This window comes from Apodemus sylvaticus, chromosome 15 (genome assembly GCF_947179515.1).
Source record: "Apodemus sylvaticus chromosome 15, mApoSyl1.1, whole genome shotgun sequence".
Lineage (NCBI taxonomy): Eukaryota > Metazoa > Chordata > Mammalia > Rodentia > Muridae > Apodemus > Apodemus sylvaticus.
The window spans coordinates 55,961,840-55,972,925 of NC_067486.1; positions in this window are offsets into that span (position 1 = coordinate 55,961,840).

An 11,086-nucleotide genomic window follows, 5' to 3' on the forward strand; every position below is an offset into this window, starting at 1 on the left:
CTCTGTCTCTGTCTCTCTCTCTCTCTCTCTCTCTCCCCCCCTTTCTCTACCACTAACTCCCATCCCCAATTCTGAATAAACTCTATTCTATACCATGCCCCCCCCTCTCTCTCTCTGTGTGTGTGTGTGTGTGATCCCTCAGGGAGAAGGGGTGCCTGGTCAGGGGCCTGCCTGGGCACTCCGTTCCCCCACACCGCCGTGACACACTCACTTAACCCCCATCCTCTCTTTTTAAGCCCCCTCATTTGGTGTCGTGACTCGGATGAGAAATACCGTGGGTTTGCCTAAGCCCTCTCACCGAGATTGTCACCTCTCCAATCCCCAGGCCCCTCCTCGCCACGCGTCACTGCATTTTTCTCTTAATTCCGACTGAAAATCTTTAATGCTTCCAAAGTTGGGGATTGGTGCAGCGTCTTGCTAAAAAAAAACAGCATCAGCCATCTCTACCCTGCCTCTCAGAGGGAGAAAGCTTCCGTTTCCTCCTTTAGAGAGGCTGACACCACTGGAATCTGAGCACGGCTATGCGTAGTGTACCCCACACTCTTACCCATCAGCCCGGGCTCCCACCAGCAGGCGAGCTGGAGGCTCTGCCTGTCAGGAGGGAGCCTCAACCTCTCAGGTACCCAAAAAGGTCCTAGACAAGTGTCAAGTCAGCCACCATGACTCATCTCCTGGCAAAAGGAAGAATGGGCCCAGAGCGCAGATGGCTTGCCCCGCTCGCAGATGGCAGGCCAAGCCTGGCTCGCCATGATTTCACATGGAAGAGAAGTAGACATGTCGCTTCCTTTGCTTTCGCTACTCAGAGAAGACAAGATACAGACCAGAGCTGCACTTCAATGTCTCCTCCCTATGAAGTCTCCATTGTCAACAAGGCTAAGTGTGTTCCATCGTTAACACACGAATTCAAGCAAACCCAGCAAGCGTCCCAGAGCTTCTAGAGTAGAACACTAGAGTAATGGTTCTTCTAGTTTGCATGGGCATCTACTAATATAGAAATCTTTAACAGTTTTTTACAAGATTAAATCACTCACCCCAACTGAACCAGATAACTAACAAACAAATGCTATCAAGCAATATATGAACGTTGACTTCAACTTTTATGGTGGATATTTGCTTTATAAGGTTGCTTTCAACCTATTTGCAATTTCTAACATTTATTACTCTAATATGCACATACACATGTGTTACTCTGGGTCAGGGGCATGGAAGAGTACATCACATAAGATTATAGCTATACATTAGCTTAGGTGGTAGAAGCTGACTGATGATATGGAAAATCCAAGGGAGTATGGTGGGCTGTCACGTTGGTCTCAGAAAGGCAGGCAGACTAAGTACAGAGCAGGATGGAAGTATTTAGCTTCGAGTGACTCTCAAGTGTATTATTAAATCTGGTTCCGAGTTCCAGCAAAAAGTTCATCTCTTAGAATGTAAGAGATGCTTTTATAATAATGCATCTTCACACCTAACACCCATTCGGGGCAGTTTATATCCATCCATAATTCCAGATCTGGGACATGAGATACCCTATTCACACCTCTGTGGGTGGCTATCTCAGGCACCACATGGTACCCACCCACCCCCATACACGTACATACACATTCAAAAAAGAAACCTCACTTCTGTCCTATAACCTTTGTCTTCTGTGAAGTCTCTATGACCTAAGTCTCATCAGCTTCACTGGATACACAAACAATGGTTAGCCACACTGGCCTTTAAGCAATGCTACACTTTAGTCAAGAGCTAAATAAAGGCTGAGCATCCCATCTCTAGGTACATCACAAAAGGGAAGAGAAATCTGGTATTCAGTTCTACATGTCTTGCTCTGGGCCCCTTTGTGCTAAATCTTGATATTCTTCATAAATAAAACTTTCAATCCTTTAAACCAAAGGTTATCTAAAAGGATTCAAAGTATCTTATTTTAGGATAATGAAATGTTGTCAGCCCTGAAAGAATCCACCATTAATTTTGTGGATTTTATTGTATCGCTTAGGCAAAGTTTCACAGAGCACCTGGCACAGGCAGGCCTCTTCTACGAAGAGGGTGGATTCAGTCTTGTTGACCCCGCTTCGCAAACACAGGGTGACTTGTACAGTAATCTTCTTTTTAGGGGACGCATTGCCCTTCGCTTTCTTCCTACTACTCCTCTATTCACTTCACTCAATAATTGGGAAATATTTGGACTGGGCAGTGGGAAGAACCAGATCAGGCAAGGCAAGGGAGAAGACAGATCAGAAACAAATTATTACCATGTGTTTATTATAAACAAGCAAAGAGCAAAAGAATAGAGTGGCTTCATAGAATCCTTAGCATTTGTCCAGTCACCACTTCTGTTGCTGTGAAGAGACATCATGACCAATTCTTATAAGAGAAAGCATTTAACTGGGGCTTGTTTATAGTCTCAGAGGTTTAGTCCATTATCATTATGGTAGGGAGAATGGGAGCAAGCAGGTAGGTCCTGGAGCAGTTGCCAAAAGCTACATCTGTCTTCACAGGCAGAGAATCAGGGAAGGGGAAACAGACTCTGGGCCTGGCAAGTCCACCCCTAATGACACACTTCCTCCAGCAAGACCACACCTCATAATCCTTCTAATCCTTTCAAATGGTGCCAATACATGGTGATTAAGCACTCGCATATCTGAACCTGTGGGGGCCATTCTTAGCTACATGTTGAGATGCTGTAGTGGTAGGGTGGATGGGGAGAAGATGAAGGGAGATTTTAAAGAATAGGAAACCTTAAAGACATAAACTTTGCACTAAAAATGGCTCCAAATATACCTGAGAAATTCCAGTTGACTTTCAAGTGTTAGAATAATATAAAAAAATGTTAATGGAATTCTATAGAGAAAGAAAATAACAAACACTAAACTGGAAGATGAATGGAAACCAAGTTGAAAGTTGGTTCAACCATGAGGGTTTTTTTTTCTTTTCTTTTCTTTTTTTCCCCTCCATGAAATGGCTCTCACAATGTAGCCCAGGCTAATCTTCAACTCATGGTCCTCTTGGCTTTTCCCTAGTTCTGAAACTACAGACATAAATAACACCTTAGCTAGTAGCACTTTTTTCCTGACTGCCTAAGGGGGAGGAACACAGGTAAGATTTCAGCCTAAGACATTCCAAGAAGGTATTAGACAGGGTTCTCAAAGGGAGCAAATTGAATAGAATATATGAGCACATATGAGGCGTGTCTCTGTGTGTGTGTGTGTGTGTGTGTGTGTATGTGTGTGTGTGTGTGTGTGTGTGTGTGTGTGAGAGAGAGAGAGAGAGAGAGAGAGAGAGAGAGAGATTAGGGTGGTTTAAAGGCTATAATCCAGGCAGTCCAACAATAGCTGTCTCAAGACAAAAAAAGACCAAGAATCTGGTAGTTGCTCAGTCCATGAGACTGGAAGTCTTCGCATCCCAAATCTGGAGATGGAATCCCGGAATGGACCTAAAGAGTCTTCAGTCTACTTTGGAATCCCAAAGAAATGGGTTCTAACATCAGGAGAGGAAAGCACCAGGAACAGGACAGATGAACTTGCCAGTGACAGTGAAGCAAGCAGGCAAAAAGCAACGTCTTCCTTCTTCCATGTTCTTTAATGTGGGCTGCTGTAGGAGGAATGGCGAGGCCACCTCTGCGTAAATGCTGGAGGCTCCACAGCCCCAAGGTATCTCCTGCAGGAGGACCTAATTGAGGACTGCCTGAGAGTCCAAGGATTATTGACTCAGACAATGCCAGCCAATAGGGAGCTGCTGTTTAGAAGAGATGTTTTCTTGGGACCAATGGAGCATGGGTGGAGGGTATTAAAGGAGCTGGCGGCAGCGTTCAGATGAGCTTGCTGGGCTGTTTCTCACCTGCTCCTGGAGTCTGTACCACTGGTTCTGCACCACCTCACCTTCAATTCCCAGCAGCAAGTAGGGTTGGGCAGCAGGCAGTTCAGGGCAGGTTGCCACCAGAAGGTATGGTCCAGAATTAGGGTGGGTCTTCTAACTGCACAGGCATGGTCAACTGCTTGGGTTTATAGTGTTTTCCAGATGTGGTCAAGTTGACGACCAAGATTAGCCCTTGAGAGTAGGCAAGTCAAAACTGGATGTGGAGAGAAATTCAATTGCTTTCAGGGTGACAAAATGAAGAGGTAATATACAAGGGAAGAAAGTCCTGGACAGCAGTGCACAGTAGTGTTGTTGGCTGGTAATGGAGAGCTTGCAGAATGTCATTTAGTGAGGACACCATATAAATGTTAGAAAAGAGTGGCGGGACAGCCCTGCTTGAGTTCCTGTCCTGACTTTCTCCAATGATAAACTATACAATCTGGAAAGTAAGCTGAATAAAGCCTTTTCCTCCTGGCTTTTTGGTCATTTTTTTTATCGAAACAATAGAAACCCTGACTAAGACACTTCAGTTACACAGCAAGTTCTAGGCCAAACAAACCTACATAAGAACTTCTCAAAAAAGAATAAAAAAATGAAATATCATACGCAAGCTGACATCCATTGCTATTCTCCAAGCCTGGAATGTCATGCCCACAAGAAAACATCTGTCTTTTCAAATAAACAGGAAGATGTCAACATATAAGAGGTACTGTGAATAGACATCAAGCATTTCATTAGAAAAAATGAGCTTTTGGGGGGGTGGGAGCTGGGACATCAGAGAGGTAAGGTGTAGCTGCTAGAGTTTCCTAGTAAGGCCACCGGAGGGATCAGATTTTAATAAGGCTTACAAAATTAGGTTTTAACCCAGAGATTGAGTTATCATTGTTTCTGAACTAACTTTGTGTTGCATTTTCCTTCTCGCGGAGGCTCATCTGGTCTCAAGAGAGAAAGCCCCTGAGTATGCAGCTGAAGCTTCTTCCATATCCTTTGTCCTGGCCAATGGTACCCAACCACATAAGCCTTGCTCCAGAAACCCTAGCCACCTCCCAAGGAGCTATTCAATAGCCCCCAACCCCTACAGAGGAACCAGTTCCCTGAAGCTGTTCTGGGTGTGTTCTTTGCCCAAGCACTCACTGCTGACTGAAATCCCGTAATGTGTGCACCACCTCCCAGGGTTTCCTCAACTCTCTTTTAAGCAAACGATAGAAGAAGTTGATGAGCCGGACGTGGTGGTGCACGCCTGTAATCCCAGCACTTGGGAGGTAGAGGCAGGTGGATTTCTGAGTTTGAGGCCAGCCTGGTCTACAGAGTGAGTTCTAGGACAGCCAAGGCTACAGCCTGTCTTGAAAAACCAAAAAAAAAAAAAAAAAAAAAAAAAAAAAAAAAAAAAAAAAAGATCTGAGCAGAAGCCAGGTTGTATTTAGTATTCTTCCTCCACAAGCATGTCTGGAGGACTCAATTTGGCAGACCTCTTGTCAACACAATCTTTAAAATGATACACAGGTCCTCCTGGGTATTCCCGGGCCTACACAGAGAGGTAGTTAATATTGTAATATTTTAAATAAACACTAGATAATAATTTCCTCACTTGGAAAACAGGACAAAGAAAAAAGAAAACTGAAGTGCCCACCTTCAGTGGCAGCAGTGAGCGAAGCTTTCAGGAAGGGGGTGTTTGGGTTGGCAGCATCTTAATTCATCATCAAATGAGCAAAAGCCATGCCTCCCTGCCCGGGGCCATTGCCAGGTCCTCTCCTGCCACAGAACGAACACGAGGCTGGGTTTGCTCCTGCGCCACTGGATCTAAGCCCTGGAACTGATGTCTCCGCTCCTGACTCCATCCCAGAGCCGGAAGGCAGCAGAACAGATGATTCAGGCAGCATCTGCTCCTTAGGCACCTGCCCAGAGAGTACATATCACTGGATCAAACCCTGACCGCCTTCCCATTTTCCACATAGAGAAACTGATACTTAGAGCAAACACTGTTCATTAGGTGGAGGACAGCTGCAGAAACCTGAATTTCCAGTCAGTAAGGTGTGACTCAGGTCAGACCAGACACAAGTGTACCACGGGCAAGATCCAGCCATTATCTGGGTGTGTTTCTACACACGCAAGACACACAGCCTGGGACTATATAACTACCAAACATCTGAGCTTATTAACAGAAAGTGTGATGCTCAGAAGATACGTGGTTGTTACAGAAACCACACACACACACACACACACAGTGTAATGTATATATATAATCTGCATGTTCGCTCCATAACATCAATCAAAAATCTAGAATCTAACCTACTTGAATCATGCATTTCCAGAAAAGCCCCTCCTCTCTCAGTCTGGATGCAGGCTCTCTGCAGACCCACAGATTGGAAGCTGACTAGAGGAGGTGAGGAGACACCCCTGATGACCAGCATACAGAGAACAAGCTTTAGCTAACGGCTAAATCCCAAAGCATCCGTAGCTTACCTGACCATGCGGAAAAGCAGTACAATCATGCATTCAACCCGACCCTGTTTAAACGAGCGTCTGCCGAGCTTTTCCATGAAGCAGAGTAACCCATCCTCCTTACTTTCTCACAGGAAGAAGGAAAGGCCAGAGTAGAAGGTAGCACCATTCGGCCAGGCTGACAGAGGTGAAGGCCTGAGGGTCAGTCCCACGTGTAGAGAGGTGGAGAAGAGGCAAGAAGTCGCCATTTTACAGATTGGTTGTTGTTTTGCAACAGTGGGGGTAAAACTCTTTCAAATATATATATATATATATATATATATATGTGTGTGTGTGTGTGTGTGTGTGTGTGCGTGTGCGTGTGCGTGTGCGTGTGCGTGTGCGTGTGTGTGTGTGTGTGTGTGTCTTTTATACCTGTGAGGTAGGCAGAGCAGGTAATAATTAACAACAAAGAAGTAAAAATTAACTATGACACAGAGAGGTGGTTATGTGACTTGCTTGAAGTCACCAGATTCAAAACAGTACCATAGTTGTTTTTGTTTTGTTTTTGTTTTCCCCTAAAGAAAGGCAGGAGCACTAGGTACAGCTGTGTGGTCTGTCATGCAGTGTGACTGGCACGCTTGTCTGTGCACTACTTGTGTGCTGGTGCCTGTGGAAGCCAGACGAGGGATCAGCTGCCCTGGGACTGGAGTTACAGTTTATGAACCGCCATGTGGGTGCGGGGAATTGAACCTCAGTCCTCTGGAAGAGCAACAAATGCTCTGAGCCATCTCTCCACTCTTAAGAAGCTAGAATGAAAATATTGTGTGCTTGACTTCCTGTGTATGCCTTTCCTGGTCACCTAAGTGACCTTTGTGGTTCTCATTGTGTGTGTGTGTGTGTGTGTTTGTGTGTAGCTGTCTTCAGACACATCAGAAGAGGGCATCTGATCCCACTACAGATGGTTGTGAGCCACCATGTGGTTGCTGGGAATTGAACTCAGAACCTCTGGAAGAGCAGTCTGTGCTCTTAACCGCTGAGCCATCTCTCCAGCCCCCTGAGAATTCTTTATGCTGAATTTGGGGTTGATCACTTTTGTATTGTTTTTACTCAATCTGTAAACAATACATTGATTTGTAGGGATCCATAGATCAGCAAACTTGGGGCCCTGTGCTTCACACATGCACACTTACTGCAGAGCTACACCTGAGCCTTACACCTTGTATAATTTTGGTCAGATATAAATGTATGTACTTGTGATCACAACTTGAGAGGCTAAAGCAGGAGAGCTGGTTCCAGCTCAGTGAGACCCTGTCTCAAACAATATAAAGTTTATGTAAGTTTATACAAAATAACACATTTATGTTGTTTTATATATTTTTGTACTGTACAATCCAGTTTTCCCTTCACAAATTATCTTGTAAGTTTTTAGCTAAGTTGATACAGCCATAGTAAAACTTCTTTTTTTTTTTTTTTTTTTTTTTTTTTTTTTTAAGACAGGGTCTCACTATGTAGCTCTGGCTAGCCTCAAATTCAGAGATCTGCCTGCTTCTGCCCCCCCAAACGCTGGGGTTAAAGGTATGTGTGGCACCACTAGTGGTCTTCCAACTCTCTTGAAAAGATTTAACTTTTAATTGTGTGTGTGTGTGTGTGTGTGTTGGGGTGCATATGGGTGCGGCTGCCTGAAGAGGCCCGGGGAGCCTGTTAGAGCTCCCTGAGGCTGAGTCACAGGCTCTGTGAACCAGCAACCATGGGGTTCCCTGCAGGAGCCGGCGAGAGCCACCATCCCGCCCAACGCCACCCCCTGCCACAGGCCTATGCTTAGCTTCCTCTGTGAACACAGTTGAGGGCTCAGACTGAATCCTCACTAAATGTCCTTCCATGTGTGAGAGTCTAAGTTTACCTTTTATGACGAATGTACAGGTGTGCAGCCTCTTTTAACAGTTTAGCCTCTGTCATCACTGCCCAAGAGCCATGGGTCACGGGATCTTTTCAGACAGATGAGACTGTGGTACTATACTACTTCAGATGCAAAACAAGCAGGTAGGTTTGAAGAGAAGTGGGCAGGAAGAGAGAATTCACAATGCAAAAATCGCAAAGTTTATTTTTTTAAATAAAATACTATATTCATATCTATACAAATAATTATTACAACCATTAAAATGTTACATTTAACAATAAAAATTTCAAAACTTTAAACAAGAGCATGTTTTGGAATATTCACATCCTAATACAATGCATTTGTAAAAAGATGTCAAAATAAACAGGGCCCATTCTTATTTACAAGTGTGGGACAGTCCTGATCCTATTATAATCTGCTCTGTATTCCATTATAAAACAAATCGGTTTCCATTCGCATTATAAACCAGGTGACTTACAGTTATAGGACACAGTGCCCAGCAGAAAGCTGGCCGGGTCATAGACAAAATATCACACGGCCGAGCACTAAACTCATGTTCCCCTGGTGCTGCCTACAGTAAGCACTGCACCCAGTGTGTCTATAAATAATGTGTGAAGGTGATCAAGTTCTCAATTTTCAACATTTTTAAAAAGCCAAAATGAACATACATGGGAGCACGCGTACGCACAACACACACACACACACACACACACACACAAACCTGCTGAAAGTGGAAGAAGTTTCCTTCACAGTAACAACGATGCAGCATCTTAAGCCACGCTGTCTGGTCCCTTCTTGGAAGCTAACAGTTCAACACCCCCACATGTTCACCACTAGAGCTAAGCTCTGTGCTTGGAGACCCTGCAGATGAAGATGACTTTAAGACTTCAGGAGCATGAGGGCATTGATGCCTCAGAAAACAAAACGTGAAGACAAAGTTAAACGGGTTGAACTTTAATTTCCTATTAGATACTGCATGTACACACAACTGGGCCCAAAAAGTTAAAGATCACCTTTTTTTTTTTTTTTTAAGTGTGCTACATTACAAGAGAGGTTTATCCATGTTTCATGGAATCTAATGGTGGGTTATGCATTCATCCAGAAGAACTTGCCCAATCTTCTCAACCTAAGTTGACTTGTGTTTATGAAGCACCTGACAACACACATGTGCCCAAAGGGAAGACCACCAGGTAGAGTCTACGTAGAAGTGAGGACGTTGGAGGGCTGCCTACACATAAGCTCTGTGTCCACAGGTTCAGCTACACCACTCGCCAGTGGCTCAGTGGTGGCTCAGGGGCTAAGGCAAGAGCGAGAAGTGTCAGCTGACTTGTCATCCATGAGGGGTTTGGCTACACGGCACGCCCCACCCCTGGAGCTCCTCCTCAGCCACAGAGGGTTGGCTGGGTGATGTGTTCTGGGGCCTGGTCTCGGGATCAGAGGCACAGTTTCAGGTAGAGTGCAGTACCAGGGTGGAGGCTTGTCATCAGAACCAGAAGCTCTGAGTCCAAGGTCCTGGGTGTGGTCTCCCAGCTGTCTGGACTGGCTGAGTCCAGTCATCTGAGTGTGGCGAGCCCCACAGGAGCCGCTGGAAACAGCTTAGCTCTCACTGTGGGAGAATTCAGCACAGTGGGAGCAGAACTCGGAGCATAGTTGAGCAATGCACAGTTAAACAAGCAAACAAACACAAAACTTTGCTTTTTGGTAGAACTTTGGGGGAAGGAAAACAAAATGCTAATATTCAGCTCAAAAGGAATCTCTAAAAGAAGCTAATCTGCATACACACATTGCAACATCACCAGGGAGTAAGTCCACACTAGAGTCTCTGCTCATCTGCTAACTGTTGCCCTACATACTAACAGCCACAGGCACACGTCCTCCAGGTCGTGAGGACCCACATGGCAGGACTGCCCTGACTTCTCAGGGGGCTGAGAAGATGAAATGAAAGCTATTTCGTTTCGGTACCGCCTTTGCCTTTCCTTCCACCACATGCAGTTATTCCCACATACAAAAATCTCTTAAGTCAAGAGGCTTTAAACTAATGGCATCCTGAGGAATTGTTGCCCTTTAAGAAAGAGGCATAGAGATTGCCAAAAGGTAAAACTTGGGCCTCAGTGCTACACACAGGATGGGCCCATCATATTCTAACGCGGGGAGAACTCTGTCCCAGGGACATGGCCAGCCTGCCTGCATCTATCTGAGGTGGAATAGCTGATAGAGCCCAAGAGCCTATGCTCCTATGTGAAGGAAAGGTAAAGCCAAGAAGAAGCACAGAAGCAATAGTTTAATATTTAATATGTAAAATATCTTAATATTTTAAATGTTTCCATTAGAAGGTGCTTCTACGCCTTCTTTGGAGTGTATGTTTTAGCCTCTAAGACGGTTAATACTGGAAGGCCAGAACAAGGCAAGGGAAGCCCTGTAAAATGCTTAAACAACTGTGTGCTTTAAAAGGTTTGCTTTAAACGCCTAGCCGTCGTTGCAGCTCTGGATACTTCTGACCTGTGTCTGCGACTGCAGCAGACATCCCAGACTCTCAACCCAGAGTTCGGATCCTTCAGACTTTCAAAATCACACCAGTGTGGAAATCCTGCTCTCCCCCCAGAGAGGAAATGACATCTGGCATCTCAGAGCTGTTCTAGTAAGATCAAATCTATACCATCTGAAGAAATATAAGACTTATACAAACCCAATGCCTATTAAAAACATTAAAATGGATTTACTTCATCTGTGATTGACATATTTAACAAACTCATTGAAGAAGTTTATATAGAGAAATCCAAAACTCTCCACTTCCTTAGAACTTCCTGCGGCATGCTGAGAGGAACCAAGCACTTCCACTGATTCGATGTGATAATAGAACAAAATGATCCTCACTTAGGAAGCAGTCATGACAGGGACCCAGACTTTTGAACCAGG